The sequence below is a fragment of the Ammospiza caudacuta genome, chromosome 6, assembly GCF_027887145.1.
Source record: "Ammospiza caudacuta isolate bAmmCau1 chromosome 6, bAmmCau1.pri, whole genome shotgun sequence".
In the NCBI taxonomy this organism is placed as follows: Eukaryota; Metazoa; Chordata; class Aves; order Passeriformes; family Passerellidae; genus Ammospiza; species Ammospiza caudacuta.
In genome coordinates this window covers 31,415,024-31,428,442 of record NC_080598.1, presented here as the reverse complement: position 1 = coordinate 31,428,442, position 13,419 = coordinate 31,415,024, and the positions used below count along the sequence as shown (strand labels likewise).

The 13,419-nt window shown below is 37.7% G+C and overlaps 1 protein-coding gene across 4 annotated transcripts in view; it reads left to right on the top strand.

The window, feature by feature from the left end:
* The window catches only part of SIPA1L1 (signal induced proliferation associated 1 like 1), a 200,468-nt gene that overhangs the window by 18,394 nt on the left and 168,655 nt on the right, over nt 1-13,419 (top strand). For 2 of the 4 annotated variants that reach the window (XM_058806879.1, XM_058806876.1), the window contains exon 1: nt 10,912-11,032. The exons of the other annotated variants lie outside the window; for them this stretch is intronic. The gene's annotated coding sequence lies outside the window, so the exon portion shown is untranslated. Of the gene's footprint in view, nt 1-10,911; nt 11,033-13,419 lie in introns of those variants that run through there. 4 annotated transcript variants of the gene reach the window in all.

Sequence of the window (13,419 nt, the reverse complement as noted above, 5' to 3'; positions counted from 1 at the left end):
TTGGGTTTTGTTCCTTATTGTGATAATGGCTTTCAGTGAAGGTGTAGGTAAGAATTTTCTTGATGTATATGTTTGCTGGGACATAAACATTTCATTTTTAGAGTTTACTGATTTGCAGCTCTGGCTGTGTGTAAAGTAAGAGGTAAATTGAGAACTGAGTTACAAAACTTGGAAGCAACTCTCTACATCCAGGCCTACTGTTACACCCTGCTGAGAGATGTTGGTAAAGGTCACCTTAAGTATCAGAGGAAGGTTAATTAGGAAAAAATATCTCCACCAAAAGAAACCCACTGGTTATTTCTTCCAAAAAACATAGGGATCTGGCAAATTCCCCTGCCATGTTCATGGCTCTGTTCTGTAGCAGAGCCATGTAACTCCTGTGCTTGTTTAAGGTGCTGTTGCTGCTGTGTGGAGTGAGTGATGTTCACAGCAGGCAAGGGTTCAGACTGTTGGTTCAGCTGAAGGGTGATCTTGCCAAAAGGGCTTTTTGTGTTTTGAACAAATTGCACAAATTGATTCTTTTGTGTACCTAAAGGATGATGGAGGCATATGGTGCATCCATAATTGAACTTGCCATGTAGTCCTGCTCAGTTTATCAGTTTGCTCTGTGAATTGCTTATATGGCTGCGACTGTAACTAAAATTTTGCTTGGTAAGGTTTTTACAAAAGAAGAGAATGAATTTAGAATGCTTATTTTGGGGGAAAAGGGATTTTTTGGTGTGTGTATGTCTGTCATGATGCTGTTGCCATTAAATCAGATCAACTTTTGATATATTTTAGATGAAGACTATTCTTTGGACTTAACAGATGTTGGTTCTGATAAGAATAAAAATCTGAAGATTTTTGTAAACCTTTTTTAGAACAGCTATCAAAAGGAATTGATGAGCAAGGTAAGAATTCCCTTATCTTGCATAAAAGTCTTGTGGGTATCTGGCTACTGTAATGCAGAACATGCCGCTTTCTGCTGCATAAGTGGAAAAACCAGGAAATTATGAAGGATAAAGACAGCAGTCAAATTCAGTGTCTCTGTTTCATTATAAGGCAAAATACCATCATTTGGAGTAGTTACACCTGGAAAATGACATACATGAAGTGCTTTCCACAATACCAAGATATGGTGGCAGAACACTGAGGGAAAGGAAGTGAAGTTTTGACACCTGTTTATTCTGAAATGTAACTAAAGAACTCAAGTGCCATGTTGACAGTGGAGCTTGGAGGAAGCAGTTTTTAAATGAGGTTTAATATATTGAGGTCATGACTGTTACTCACGAATAACTTCAGGGAGTTGCTTTAGGTTTGAAATATTTTAAAATGTATTTTATTTGAATTTAAATAACTTTTTTCTTGTCAGATATTAGCATTTTGCCTGATAATTTTTTGACATGCAGTAGAAAGCTCACATTGTGAAGAAGATGGAACGGAAGTGAGCTGAGAAAGAAACCTTTGGTTTCTTTTGAAGGTCTGTTTCACAGTGTGTAGTTAAACTGTAAGAGAAATTACCCAGAAAAATCCAGATAAATTTCTTAGCTGCAGAGCTTGACTATTCATTGTAACATTTTCTGACCTTTTGTTCTAATTGTTAATGGAAATGGAATGATTTTTTCAAAAAAACATTGTAGGAATTTAAAGAAATTTTGATGGACAGAAAGAATCATCCTGTGGCAAAATTTACTTAGTACAGCGACTATACTTTGAAGCTCTTGTATTTCTACCAGAGAAAATGTGATTTCTGCAGTGCAAAGCTAACGTGCATTTGGCTCAAGTTTTCTTTTTAAATGTGAAGAGGTCTGAGCTTGAGATGAGTGGAACAAGGGGAGTTTACCTGTGTGCAGGTAGATTTTTTTTTTTCTTCTCGTATTTCTTAAAGGCAGATGAGGAAAGAGCAAAGGTGGTTTAAACATACTGTAGTGTTACAGATAAGGTAACAGTAGTTGAGGTCCTGTTTGTTCCTTGCAGGTCAGAAAATTATTGAAGATGTTAATAACCTTTGTTGTTAGTGTTATCTTTTGAGGAGTACTTAGGAGGGCTCTTCAGTGCAAGGAGTTCAGTTATTTTTCCCGAGAATGGTTTAGACTCTGTCTTTGACTGTTTGTGATTGAAGGGTATTTTGTGAATTTTCAAAGTTTCTTACATGATTGCTGCCTAAGCTAAATTATGCAGAGAGAGTGCTTGTTAACCTATGGTGTGCCAAGTGACCCTCTTTCCTATTCAGTTAGTGAGCCGTTCTTACATGCCCGCAGGAGACCTGTGTGGTTAAGACAGAGTAGAGCGGGGAACTTTGGTTTCACTGGTTTTTGTGACTTTTTTTTTTAATTTTTAATTTGAAAACTCTTAGTTTATAAAAGCACCAAAAGCTGAAATGTGCTTACGTGGAGGTGGTAGAGGGGGGTGTGTGTGCAGGATTTCTTCAATCTCCTTTGAAGTTCTGATATTGAGAGATGTCTCTAAAAATTTTGTTTGACAGCCCAGGGAAGGAACCTGCAATACAACCTAATATACTTAATGAAGAGCTAGGATGCCTTATGTGTCAGACTTGCACCTGGAGCTGCATTATGACTGGCCTCTCTTACTGCTAGGTTTTGCTTCTGGGCCCCCCCTCCCATGTAATGTCAGTGCTGCACAGGGCATGGGGTCATGTTGCTGTCTCAGTCCTCTTCCACCTCATACCTAAAATTGAGAAGACATGAGAGGGACAATTAGCTGCACCAAAAATTTGCTCATGAAGTCACATCCTAAAAGTCAGTATTGTAACTTCTGGTGTTTCTGGGTGCTTGTACATTGCCTTTTCTGAAGGCCAGCAAAGCTAGGAAATACATTTTTAAAGAGCTGGTATAACTTTTATCTGTATGAGAAGAAGAACACAGGTTGTAACAAATGCAACTTTGTGAGTAGAGTACAGCTGCTGTCTCATTCTGAGAGAATTCACAGCCACAACAATTTTTCTGTATTTCTTTTGATTTTATATCCTTCTGCAATGAGGATGTTAATTGAGACTCTTGTCGGTTGTTTTGGACACTAGAAACTGGGATGAGACAAAGTCTCTTTCACAACACACTACACAGCTGTTGGGTGAGAATAATCTAGTTATGTTTTAAACTGTACTTGAAATCTATAGGTGACAGACCTCTTGGTTTCTGGTTTTTTTTTTTTCTTCTATTGGGATTGTGTCACTCCTTTCATTTCTCAGTGCAGTTCCCACCTATACCATGTCAGTGATTTGAGGAATTTATGGATTTTCTGTATGTTCCTGTTATGAAACATAGTTTGTGAACTGTTTTTTTTTTTTTTTTTTTGCCCCCATCTCCTCTTTCAAATCTGTGTCTGGCAGGTCTCTGCATGGCAGATTGCTTCTGTGCATGTATTCCAACAGGTGTGTTATTTTTGTTTTCCTGGAATTTGTGTTGCAATTTAGTATGAACTTACTTTACATCTATATTTCGATTTGGTTCAAACAAGTTTAGCTCAAGTAGTGGTTAAGTTGTGGTTTTGATGGAATGACTGTTTGGCAAGCATTGCCTGTAAATGCTTTGGTGTTTTCAGCACATAATATTTTGGGACTGCCATAATGCAATTGCGTAATCTTACATTATGTGCTTACAAATAAGAGGTGTTTTCAAAGATTGAATGGGAGCTTTGAAGTGCATTTAAAAAACCTTGTAACTTTTTGTTATCACAGGCTTTATTTTAAAAGCTGCTTTTTTTTTTCTTCCAATTATGTGCATATTTCCACCTAGTATGAATCTTCTGATGGTACAGGAATGCGTGGGATTTATTTCAGGTTTTTTAGGGCTCCTTGATGAAACAGTTTGTTTAACTTTGCTAGTCTGTAGTTTCAGATGACTCATTTGTGACCCTTGTGACGTTCTCCCTTCTCCTGTGTTCCAAATGGCGTCTAGAAGACTTTAGGTTGACATGATATTCAGGAAATGCTGCATTTTCCTACTGAAAAAGGAGAGAACAACAGTTCTTTTCACCTTTTTGAGAGTGACTTAGATACATATTAATGAATACTGTTGTACATGTATCAGTTTTGAGGATGTAAATCTAAACCTTAAACACTGCAAGGTGTATGTAGCACACCCCCCCTTTCAATTTTTTTCAAATAATATTAGAGGAAAATTGTAAGAGGTTATTACAAGCCATATATAAGATGCTACAAGCACTTTTTACAGTGTTATACTGGCTTAACACCTGCCAGCATTAGAGGTGACAGATTTAGGGTGTTATGTTAAAAAGTGCCTGATCTTCTGTGGATTCACAATCAAACTGTAATTCTGATTTTGATGTTGTCCTGTGGTAACAATTATATATTGTAGGGGAGAAGATTGCTCTTGAATTCCTAAAGTCTGGTTATGTTACTGATATTTTGCCAATCCTTGTATAAAACGGATAACTATTTCATGCTTTATGTTGCTGATTTTTAGCTCTTTTTAATGCCTCCAAGGCCATAATTATCTGTAATTTTTGTATGGAAGACAAGCTATGTCTGTTTGTCCCTTTTTTCTGGTCTCTCTATCTTTTTGAGCAATGTATGGTAGGTTGTATAGGACAACGATTTTTGTTTTATTTTCTCTTTTAAACTATTTCAGTTGTTACCACTTGAGGTTATTTTTCCATTCTGTTACATTTATCGGCAATGGATTTAATATAACATTTTATTTCATAGTCAGTCATTTATTGTCCAAACCTTCTGTGGCTATCCACAGTGACTTTGAGACGAGATTGTTCTGACTGGATATCAAACTTTTTAGCTTTACAAGCTGTCAGTTTAATCCATATTTATAAGTGTAAGTGTACATCCTTGTGGAAGGTTGAGTGCATCATCCTCTTCCCTTCTTTTCCAATTACTGGGTCACCATTTAAAAAAGCTTACTGCTGCTGCTTTTCTCCCACTTCATATTTGTTGAGCAGTAGTAATGTGTAGGTAATTTGTTGCTCTCATCCTATGAGGGTTTGGTTTCTTCAATATTGCATTCTTTAGTATTGCATTAAATAGTGTGCTTGTTGTCTCTTCAGCAAATCCTAAATGCTTGAACTTCTCTTTGTGGAAGTCAGGGTGCTTTACTACATACCATGTGGTGAAGAGATGATGGATGTTTTTCTTTGAACGGGCAAGCAAAGTGAGGTGAATAGTGACGAGTATCTCCAGAAGAGCCAAAAGGCACACCTTGTAGTTGTGGCAGTGGCATGAGAGCTCTGAATGAGTTTTAACCTGTTGCATTATGTTGCCTTAAACCCAAGCTGCTGCATGGTAGAACTGGAAATATTTGACAGGCAAAAGTTCCCTGCCAGTTTCGAGGCAACCACACCCTGACTTGTTTGCTCTGCTTACAAAGGTACATTTTTGATTTGTAAACAGTTCCTTAATGTTGCTGTGTAATAAGAAGCTGATTTAATGATGTTTTTGAAAGGAGCAAGAACTGTAAATCTCAGCTTTTCTTAATGGATTCTTTTGTTTGGACACTTTAAACTGATGAATAAAAAGTGTGACTTCAGTTTTACTGTGTAGACTGTACTGAGAGAGAGCTGGGTCAGCTCTTTGTGCCTGTTGCCTGCACTCAGGTGGTGGGGAAGTCTCCCAGGGTGCTGCCTTCCCTCAGCTTTCTTCCTTGCCCCCTCACTGGCTGGGTAAAGTGGCATGCTACAAATACACAGGTGTATTTTAGACCTGTCAGTATTCCAGTGGCTGGCTAGCAGTCAGATGTACTGTGTGAAGAGAGATCTAGCAGGGAGGATTTGAGAGCCAGTATAGTAATGTGAAATCATCATTTGCACTAGATTTCAAGGTTATTTGGAAGGTACCATGTTATGTTTCAGATAGTAAGGGGAAGATGCTCAGAATATTTCTAGTCTGCTTGCCTTTAGAATTATTTTTGTGAGATTTCTAGATAATACATAAAAGTAAATTTCTGGTTGGGCTCTGGTATTGCAAAATGCCATACACAAGACTTGTGAGGTATTACATGAACTAAAATGAGTTCTGTTACTGTTGCCTTCTGTGAAAAAATGGCTTTTCACTGTTTTTTAAAATGAGATAGCCCATAGCCATAAAGATGACCTCCTAAAGTGTTAGGACTTTTTAAGTCTACTTGATGCCAGAATAATTGCATGCAAATATTGTATGGAAATACACAGATATTTATACTAGAAAATTTTGACTTGATAGGAGTTCTACATGGATAATGAGCAGAAGACTGGTTTTATGTGTAGTACGATTATGGTGACCATGAACATATGCTTTGAGCTTTTTATTGCTCTAGTTTATAACTCTTTGCCTGTGTTTTGCATGGTATTTTTTTTTTTTAATTTGTAGGATAGAACAGGGGTAGATGATCTTTTGAAGCCAAATAATTTCATCCTGATTTGGTCAACTTACAAGTGCATAAAAATCTGGTGTGAATTTAAAGCATCAGAGTTCATTTAATAATGTGCCTTTTTTTTTTGCCACTTTCTAGAAAAAAAAAAAAGATAGGAACAAGAAGTAATGTAAAATTACATTAGAACTTGGCTCATGTGTTAAACATGATTCCACTAAGACCAGCTTCTACATTAAGTATATTATTGTACATTGCTATGTATTTTGTATGTGTATATGCATATTTCTTGGTCCTTGTAGTCCAGAAGAGGTGCTGCATGCAGTTCCTATAAAGGTTATTTACTCTCATGGCTAGTTAATGAATCTGTTTGACTGAACAAGTCCATTAGTTCCTGAAAATATCTGTCCACAGAAATCTGAGCAACAAAGTCCATCTAATAGCTTGAGCTATGAGTTAAGCTTGCAGCTGTGTCAAAGTACTGGATTTCGGGGAATCAGCTTTTGAGGAATTGGGAAGTAGAGGACAATGCATCTCTTACTGTGTTTCATTTAATGTTTCCATACCCTGCTACTGAGTGTGCTACTCTGCAGAAGATGAGCTGAACTGAAAAACTTCTATTGCTTACTATGCATTTATGAGTGTACAGTTAATGAACAGACCTTCAGTGCTGTTCTTTTTATCCTTCATATGAAGCAGTTTTTCTGCTTGAGATACAATTCCTCATCTGTTTCCAGTGTCAAAGGACAGACAAAGAGCTTAGAAAGCAATAATTACTTAAAGGCAGTGAGAGTAATATCTTGCATTGGAGTCTTTAGGCTATCTTTGCTTGTGCTCTCCTAGGCTGTCTTTGCTTGTGCTCTCCCATAAGTGTTTTTTTATTTTCTCTATTATTTAGTGCTTTTTTCCAGTTTAAAATGAAATGTAGAGACAACTCTATACTTCATTTGTTTATTTTTAGTTCTAAGGCCTTTAAAGACTTTGTTACTCATCAAGATAAATTAATTTTTGGAGTATGATGCCGATGCTTGTGTATATTTTATGTAATAGACTTCAGTTTGGGCTAATGTTTTACTGGCATCAGCCTCTATACAGCACAGAGCTGCTCTGTGAGAAGCACTGACTTCTCTGTAGTCTGCCAAAAGCTGTATGTTTGTTGGCAGCATGAATGCCATCCTTTGGATGAATTTTTTTGATGCCAGGATTAAGCCGCAGAAAGTAGAAGGAAAAAACTATAACACAGAGTCTGTTATTAAAAAAAAAAAAAAATCAATAAGTTAGTCTTTCAGTATAGAAATGGTGCAAAATAAAAACCAACAGTTTTGTGATGCTCCTTCACATTTGGACACTTAATACCATTTCCAGAATATTTGAAATTTGTGGGTGATTGCTTTCTAAAAGAGAACAAGATTAACCATTTTGGTAGTGTGCTGAGTAAGCAGGAAATTTGCCAAATTTTGGCTACTGAATTTAAGAGGAATTTTAGAGGTATTAGGTGCTTTGCAATTCAGAGTTTGGCTTGTTATCTCAAGAGGGAATAGCATTAAAGTCACTGCCTTCTTAGTCCTGAAGTTTTGTGATAATTGTATAAGGTAGTTACATTTTGTGAGCAGAAAAGACAGTGAAGGGAAAATAAGTTTTTTTTTGGTGAATGCAGTGGGATTTGAGATGTCTGAGAACATCATGTTTTCAGTAAATGCCCTGTTTCCTACTACAGTTTTCTAATAACAGATTCTCTTTGTGAGGGGAAGAGGAGGGGCAGACTGATCTCTTCTCTGTGGTGACCATCAGTGACAGGACCTGCAGGAAAGGCTTGAAGCTGTTTCAGGGAGGGTTTAGGTTGGATGTCAGGAAAAGGCTCTTCACCCAGAGAGTGGTTGGGCACTGGAACAGGCTCCCCAGGGAAGTTCAACCAGCATTTGGGCAATGCTGTCTGGCACAGGGTGTGACTCTTGGGATATCCTCTGTGGGGCCAGGAGCGGGACTTAATGATCCTTGTGGTCCCTTCCAACTCAAGAGTATTCTGTGTTTTCCCTCATGGAAATGCATTCCTCTGGAACCATGAGCAAAAAAGCAATTCAGTTAAAATTTGGTCGAGAGTCCTAAAGTTAAGCTGAAAACCTGGATTGAAAATGAGAATTAATCTTTGTGTGAACTTACAGAACTGACTTATTCCAGATGTTCTTTAAAGGTGTATCTTGTTCAAAAGTCAACTCCCACAGTGCCTGCAGTTTGAAGAGTGTCCTGTGTAGCTTTGATTTCAGCCTAAAGTAAATCAGGGCTAAAATTGCACTGCTGCTACATTATTTGTTTTTGCTGAAGCATTCTACTTACCTCTCTTGATAGTACTAATGGATGGGCATAGACAGTGAATTATAGAAGCTCACGGAGCTGCACAGATTTTTTGGTTTTGACTTTATGGATTATTTTTGCTTCTCATCCAGAGCAGCAAAGTTATTTAAGTTGGTGTGGATACAAGGGAGGATTGAGGTTGTGTGGCTGTGAATGCATCTTCTGTCAATCAGTGCAGTGTTGGGTGGTTCCAAGAGAGTAGTGAAATTTTTGTATTTCAGTATTTCACTGCTAATGGTGGTGTTGAAACTTGCTCTTGCGTATCATCTTAATATAATAATCTAGATAAATAAAAATTTAGCCTAATTAGTTTTTGTGTTATTAAATATTTTTAGAAAAGCTTCCCAGTTTTGAATAGCTCTTTGCCTGCCTGCCTTCCTTACTTTTTCTCCTTTATAGAAACAGTCGGAACAATTTTTTGTAGTTTTGTTGCATCGACTTCTTTTCTGTATCTGGTCACTATTTCCAAAAAGCAGAGAACTTAGATAAGTTGGTATAATTTTTTTATACAGATACAGGAAAAATTTTAAGGCAGTGCTTCATTGGCTGACAAGGCCTATGAAATGGAAGTAAAAAGAAATTCCTAATTTTAAAATAGTGATAGATACAGTATATCTACATGAAAGCCCTCCTATTTTATGCTGATTACAGTGTATTTTTGAAGGGATGTATTCAAGTAAAAGTAACATAAGATAGTATCAAAATTGTAATTGCTTTCAAAACAACATTTTTTGCATCTTTAGTTAATTATTTTCTTTATATTCCTGGTTGTTATTTTGTTTTGGTTCCTATACTCCATGAAGGATTTATTCTATTGTGCCTTCTCTTTGTTGCTCTCTGTAAAATGTGTTGTGTAACTTGTTTGTCCCTTGGCTTCCGTAGGGAAAGGATGTCCTGTGGTTGTTTATGCTTGTGGATTGCCATCCTTTCTCATCAATTTTGTGAATGGTATTACGTTTCATAGTCTCATGCTTTATCTTATGATGAAGAGGTTTGATGATAGTGAGTTATTGGACTGTTCCTTATTACAAATGGTTTTAAATGAGAGCTGCACTGAATCTGGAAGTAAGTGCAGTTAGCAGTATTTCTGAAGTGCATGTGGGAAGGTTGTTGAGAAGGGGCCTGCATCAGCTCTGGGCAGTAAGGTGTAATGAGGATTAAACAGCTTGTACGTATTCTGGAGGGAAGGAGTCCCAAATTTGTAGGGGCCCTGTGTGACTGGGACTAGGAGGTGCAACAATGTTGTGGTATAACATTGAATGTGTATCTTCCTCCTTTCCTGTTTGTGCTTTTTAAAAAAAAAGTTATTTTCCTATTCAGTAGAGATGTTTAGGAACTAAGTATGCTCATTTGGAAAGTAAGAACAGCAGAATATCTCTGAATTTGTGTTGGTTTCTCTATCCCTTCATTCTAAGTGGGTGGTTATCAGGAAATCTTGCAGTCTTACATCTGGTAGAGATAAGACTAAAAAGCACGAGTGCTGGGAAACAGTTTAAGTAATTTATGTGAAATTTAGCTTCAAATTCTGCTTTAGAAAGAATGGCCATATGCGGAAAAATGTCAACACATGTTCATAGAAATGAGTAATTATGAAGTGGAACTTGACTTAGTCTCCCTTAGTACTCATATTCATTTAAAAAACATAAAATTACTTTTTCTGAAGTAAATTGCTAAAGTGTTTGTCCAGCTCCTTAGATAATCAAATCTTGTGGTTGATACTGAATACTGAAATGGAAATATTGTGATCTCGAAATGAATATCTTAAAAAAATAACCCTCACAGTTTTCCAGAGTATGGACATGAGTGTTTCATGAGTGAAGATGGTGCAGATACTCAGAACTGGATTATTGAAAATAATTTATTCTTCTCCAGTTTTAAAAATAAAGGCAATGAAATGTGCTCAGTCATTGATGTTGAATGCAGTTTTGCATTAGGAATTCAGTTTTGTCTCTGAGTTCTGGAAGATCCAGAGCTTTCTTTTGTCGTGGGGCTAAAGACTCTAAAGTGACTTTTGGGTGGTGTGGGACAGAGGGGCTATATCCAGAGTTATCTGGCCTCTGTGTTGGTGTGGAAGGAGGCCAGTAGCTTCCCCCCCCAATTACTCATAACAGACTGCTTGCTCTCAAAGGTACTGCCTGTTCTGGAACTGGAGACAGGAGGTTTGCCTTTGTGTGGTACCTAACTGGTAATTGAGTATTTGCGTTTTCGACAGGTGCTGTGAGACTCTGCCCTGAGTAGATGAGGAGCAGTGAGGAGTGACATAAGGATTGGATGCTTAGGCTTGCTCTGAGATGTCCATGAAGATTTCCTATTTCCTTGAGTTTCTTATGGCTTCTGTTGTGACTGCGTTTTGATTATTATAAAAGGTATTCCTTGCATCTTCAGCTACTATTTAGTAATAGCTTGGAATACAGTGTAATGAATGTTTGAATTTTATTGTGTTTTTAAAATTTTACTTGTTTGTTCACCTTCTTTGTCAGCTTAGTGTAAAGAAAACAGCATTGCCTTTTAATTTTATGTTTAATATCTGGTAAATCACTTTTGGGCTTGTGGATTTTTTTTAAATTATAAAACATGATAGAACAGTGAAAAGGGGAGTTTGTCTATAAAAAGCCTTATTAGAGACTGCTTTCTACCTGTCTTCAGCAAGCTTTATGAAGGTGGAAGGATGGTAAGTGGTTCAAAGTGTTGGTTGGATACTTTCATTAGCATTACCCTACAATTGTTCATTTTATAGGTGAGAGAGATGTCTACACCTGTTGGTTCATTCCAAGGCAGCATGACTTCCCAAATTGTCATAAAACATTGCATTGAGGCAGACCAAAGGCACATTGGGGCCTGTGTTTATCCTGCCATCCAACAGGTCCCCCTCCCATATTCCCCATATCAGCTGCAGGGATTGTGTGAGTGCTGTCTGAGGCTGCTTTGGCTCTTGTCCCAGCCTGCCCTTACAAGTGAGACTGAGCTTACTGAGGGCAAATCCTTGCCTGCAAGCAAGTGCTTTGGGATCTTAGTATCCCCACCTACACTGGCTGTGTACAAAGAAGTTTGTCTGGGACTTGGATTTGCACTATGAGGTTTGGTTAGTGGTTTTCCTTTCTCCTTTTCAGCCCTTAGCAGGTTCTGTTTCCAACGCCTGCTCTTTAGCACCCAAGGTGGAAACCAAGGTCACTTTGTTATATGTAGATATGACAACAGCATGTCTAAGGAAGAAAGTGAAGTGCCTTGTTTTCAAAATATATCTTTTGTCTCCTACTGTTTTCCCATGCCAGGAGATGCATTTGATGTTCCTAGTTATCTAATTTTATGTCGTGTTAATTGATTAGAATGGTTCATACAATGGTCAGAAGTGACATTTAAAGGTCTCAAATATTAGTCAAAATATTGCCGAAATGGGGTTTGGGTTTTTGTTTGTTATACAGGTATATTTTCACTATGTGTGCTTTTAAGGAAAGGAAGGGCTGAAATCTTAATTTTGTCTTCAAACGAAACTCCTGTGCTCTGTGGCATGTTTAGTTTCTGCATAGCTTAATGTTTGTTCCTGGGGTGAAGAGCTTGTTTTAGCAGCACTGTTGTTAGATGTAATTAAAATGCTTTGTGTAATATGCTCTGCTTGTAATACAAAGGAAACCCTCCAGCTCATTTGAACAACAGTCTTTCTGCAGTTAGATTGGTCTGGTAAATAGTTTTAAAGTGCATGTTTAAATGTATATAGTAAGTGGTTTGAGAGCTGTCAGAGGCAGACCAAAAAGGACACCCAGGTGGGTGCTGGGCTGGACAGCAGTGACAAACAGTGTAGATGCACAGGTTCTGGTTGAGATATGGCATTGTCTTAGATCAGGTCCCTGTCTGTAAGTCTTGTTTGGAAAGATGGAAATTACTGTTTCTTTTATAAGGTCTAACTAGATGTTTGTGAAAAGATTTGAGAAGCTTTTGATTAATAACTGTATGCAACATGATTATATCACACAGAATAATAGAGGGTAGGAGGAGAAAGAACACAGCCTTGTTTTTACAGTGCTTCAAGAACTACATTGCCAACCTTTTTCATATGCTGTCTTTACATCTCCCCTTAGTCATTACCTCTTCCAGATCAATAACAAAACATTAGAGAAACAGGTCTCTTTTTAAAACAGGAGGAAGAAATCGTCTAAGGTAGGTAGTTTGGGCTAGTTATATTGGTGAAAAAATCCCCTGTTTTTTCTATATTTTGTTTTTACCATGTTTGCAGTCAGTGTCTGTCATCTCAATCCATGAAAAATTACTGCTTTTTACTCTTCCCTCCCTTCCTTTTTTTAAAGACACCAGTAAGTGGTGAAATTGCAGGTTTTCAGTGTTGGTTACTTAACTTCATGACACTGTAGAGCAATACTCCGCTCTTCTAAGTCTAAAACTGAGGTGTTTTTAACTGTAGACATCTATATATCCTCCTTCCTCCCATTTATTTCTGACCTTACATATCATCCCGGTAACTTGTTGGCTGCAGGTTCTTTTAATTGCTTTTGCATTTAACATGCACCCAGCTCTTTTTGCAACAGAAAAGTAATTTCTGAGTGGTTAATCTGAGGAAGCGTTTCTGGCAGCTGTGGATGACAGATGTGGAATTTGGATGGCAGTTTGTTGGAGGTGTGGTGGAAAGACTTGCTTGGTAGGACCAAGGACACTGGGCTCCAGGAGCTGGCCAGAGGAAAGCAACAGTCCTGGAAATGGATGCTCCACCATCCAGGGCATCTTACAGGGTAGTGCAGTTGAT